Consider the following 4,260-nt stretch of genomic DNA (forward strand, 5'->3'; position numbering starts at 1 on the left):
ATGAACTGTGCCTTTATACATTAACATGCAGAATAAAAAAAAGTGATATGAAAAGTTAACTATTTTACAAAATTTACAAACAAAATTAAACAATTACATTACATAATTCGTTATTTTTAAAAAACATGAGAATGATAAAAAATTAGGGTAGTAACTATTCAGTTAAAGAGCAGGTGATATGATTGGAATTAAATATATAAGTAGGCTCAAATTATATTAATGATATTCTCCTTCACAAATTGGGAGGTCTTTTAGGTTCTAGTACCAATTCCAGTGGGTGGGGGGGGTGGTAAGTGACAAAGAGTTCTTCCACACCAACAACAAAAAATTCTCCAGACACCAGCCGGGTATCCTACAATTTAACTCAGCCCTGACGCTATCTGGAGATAGCACCAGATTCCGCAGGTTAAGGGCCGCCCTACAAGACTGCCCTCCCCACTTAAGATGCCAACTAAAAACCCAGGTTGTTACTTGTGTTTCTGACCAATTGGCTACAGATTGGAGATTCCCACAACCTTCTCCTTGGGTTGGATTAATCTGCTAGAATGGCTCCTAGAACTCAGAGAAACATTTATTTTAAGAATACATAGAACACTACATCAAAAACTAATGATGTAATGTATGGTGATTAACATAACATCATAATAAAAAAAATACATTTATGCCCATTTACCAGCACTCATTTTCCATAATTACCAACACTTTGTCAACCTTTTTCATTTATAGTCATATTTTCTTTCTCTTCCATAGTCATGCGTTAGATTATGTTAAAGCAAATCTCAGACTAATTGAATTTTATCTCTCCTTACTCAGTCTTGATTAAACATGAATAATAGACCACAAGTTTGCCCAAAGAGGAAATCATCTCCTTAGAGCTAATAGTACTTTGTTAATTCAGGTACTGTGCTGAAATTTGTTTTACTTTCTGTTGAGAAAGCTGTCTGATACTGAATATTTAAGACCCAGTGATCTAAACAAAATGAAACTTTATTTGAGGCAAATGTTTGGAGTGAGATTAAACTCAAGCATATTTATCATAGATTACAGATATGTTCTGTTGTGTTTTACTGATAGTCAAAATAAAAAATGATTCCCTTGATATCAAATTGTGTTTATACAAAGCCTGTATTTACCCATCTGGTATGTAACCCTCTAACCCCACGGTTTGTGCTATTATCAAAAATTTGTAAATATGTTTAGAGAATTGCATGACTCATAGGCATATTTATTGTAGAAAGCACTGTTAGTTTATGAAATGTACTGGTTATTTACTTTGTCAATTATCTATTTTTTTTCTCTCCTTTTCTGGAAAGAAAAAAACATAATTCAATGGACTGAGAGTCAAATAAAGTTGACTCTGGCTATTTCTAATTCAACCAAAATGCAAACTTTGTTGTTTAAGCCCATTTCAGATGACCTTTAAATACATTCATAATAATTGCTTTTGTAAGGGAAACAAGATCCTTCTTGTTCTGGACCCTGTCACTGCTACAACTTCACCTCTACCATATGCCTTCATGCACCCTTCATTCTAGTTTAGGGCTTCCATTATGCTCTCCACTGTCTCTAGGCACAATGTAATCCTTCATTCCCAAATCATGCAATTTGACATATTGAATTCTTTATCTTTCACCCTTCTGTCTTCATTTATTAACGCTTGACTCAAAGCACATTCCTGTCACAGTTAATTTTCATTGTTTCTCGAATCTAACAAGTCTGTATGGACTGAATGTTTGTGTCCCCCCAGAATATATCTGTTAAAACCTAATCCCTGGTGGAATGGTATTTGGTGATGGGGATTTGAGAAAGTCATTAGGTCATGAGGGCAAAGCCTTCATGAATGGGATTCGTTCCCTTATAAAGGAAACCTCAGAGGGCTCCCTTTTCTTTCTGTCCTGTGAGGACATAATGAGAAGATAGCTATCTATGAACCAAGACGTGCAACCACCTCACCAGATACCAAATCTACTGATAGCTTGATCTTAGGCTTCCCAGCCTCTAGAACTGTGAGAAATACATTTCTGTTGTTTATAAGCCACTCAGTATATGATAATTTGGTGTAGTGGTCCAAATGACTAAGACAAAGTCTATTCACATAACCAGAATTTCACACACATGATCTTTCTGATTGGAAAGCCTAAAAAAGTCCTACTCATCTCTGAAGACCCTCCTCAAATCATACACCATTCACGAAACCTTCTTACTCCTTTACCAGAAAAAATAAGTTATTTCTTTCTTTGAGTTCCAATTGCTCTTTGTGCAAGCTTTTATTAACAGTGTAATTGTTTGCTTAAGTATGGCTCTCCAAGTGCCATGGGAGCAATACTGTCTTTAAATCCAAGCAAGCAGAACCCCTGCCTTGGCCCCACACCTCTATAGGACCCTTCTCCTTAGAGTGCCTGCTTGGAAATTCTTTAAATCCCTCTCCAGTGTCTGGGACCAGAAGAGTGGGCCAACCCAAAGTTCTGAGCTCTGATCTGAACTCATGTGGGCTGGGTCCCACTTTTCCCATTTGAAGGGCTTTCTGGTTTCTAACCCCCAGCATGACATTGAACAAATATCCTAAGAATCTCACTTTCCAATCATGATTCTGCTGTTAATTTGCTCTGTGATGAATTTAAATAAATTAACATGAACTTAAATCTCTTTATCCTGAAAATCAGAGGATTAAACCCCAGATAATATTGGAGATATCTTTTAGATACAGGAATTCATCTACTAGTCATCTAATAGATCAAAAACTTAATTGTAAAAAATGAACACTCAACCATATCCTGTATCCATAAAATTAAGAGCTGGGAAATGAAATGTGTGCCATAATATTTAAATTAATAAAACAAATATGAATGGTATATTGTGTTTTGGGGAATATATTTTCAATAATACATTTCTTAGGATTGTTCCTTTTGATTATCTAAAGTATATTCTTAATGATTTATTATTAACCATTTGGAGAATTTAATTTCACTTTAAGATTAATAAATTAAGGCATACATTTTTTTTAAATATGGAATGCTTCACAAATTTGCATGTCATCTCTGTGCAGGGGCCATATTAATCTTCTCTACATCATTCCCATTTTAGTATATGTGCTGCTGAAGCAAGCACAGGGCATGCATTTTTAATAATCATATATATTTTCCTTTTATAAGGACTCTAATATCTAGTATTTAAAATCAATGTTCACAGATATTAAATAAATAAGAAAAATAGGACTTAATCCTGACATTTATTATGACAGAAAAACAGCTACATTGTCAACACGTGGATTAAAAAAATGTTGATGGAATTGGTTATAAGATCATGTAAAACAGACTTCAAGGACTAAGCAAGATGGCGGAGGAATAAGAGACCTGGATTTCGTCCGGGCCCAGGAATTCAGCTGGATAGGGATCAAACCATTCTGAACACCTATGAATGCAACAGGAGATTGAGGAAAGGAATAGCAACAACTCTCTGAACAGAAAAGCGACCAATTTCCAGAAGGTAGGACGTGTGGAGAAGTGAATCCGAGGCGATATTCGGGAGGATAGATGGCAGGGGAGGGGGCCTCTGTCAGCCGCTTCTGGCAAGTGCTAGAGCCGCGGAGCACAAAATCGGAACTTTTAGAAGTCGGCTCCGCTGAGGGACATCGCTCCAGTCGCTAAGCAGGGGGTGGAACCCTCGCGGGACAGTGTGGTCTCAGGACCCTCGGGGTCACAGAAAGACCGGGGGTGCCTGAGTGCGGCAGAGCTCCCAGGTATCGGAGCGGGGAAACTGGCTGCAGAGACGGAGCCGAGGTGCGGGCTCTCAGCTCAGGGTGGCCATAGACTGTGATCGGTGACACAGTCGGGCCACTGCTCCTCCAGTGGGGACCCAACAAGCGGCAGATCCAGGGAGACTCCCCTTCCTCCCCCAGGAAGAGCAGCACAGGAGTGCACCGCAGGGATCTGCTGGGTTTGGAGATTCCACACGGGGTCGGGTGCCAGAGATAGAAACGCTCAAAACACTCGGTCACAGGCCAGGTGAGCACAGAGTGCGGCCGGAGACCAGGGAGACAGGAGTGACTGACTGCTTTTCTCTGGGGGCGCACTGAGGAGCGGCGCCCTGAGTTCTTGGCTCCTCCGGGCGGAGATTGGGAGGCCGCCATTTTCACTGTCATCCTCCAAAGCTGTACAGAAAGCTTGCAGGGAACAAAAATTCCCTAGAGCAAACCTGAGCAGATTACTTAGCCCAGACCAGGCAAGGGCAAGGAAATTCCGCCTCCGGCAAAGACATTTG

The 4,260-nt window shown here is 39.6% G+C and overlaps 1 non-coding gene across 1 annotated transcript; it reads right to left on the reverse strand.

The window, feature by feature from the left end:
* Positions 1 to 3,001: 3,001 nt before the first annotated feature.
* LOC113938777 lies at positions 3,002 to 3,108 on the reverse strand. The gene has a single exon (XR_003524984.1). It is a non-coding gene; the product is annotated as a U6 spliceosomal RNA (small nuclear RNA).
* Between the last annotated feature and the right edge of the window lie 1,152 nt (positions 3,109 to 4,260).

The sequence above is a fragment of the Zalophus californianus genome, chromosome 8 (assembly GCF_009762305.2).
Source record: "Zalophus californianus isolate mZalCal1 chromosome 8, mZalCal1.pri.v2, whole genome shotgun sequence".
NCBI lineage: Eukaryota > Metazoa > Chordata > Mammalia > Carnivora > Otariidae > Zalophus > Zalophus californianus.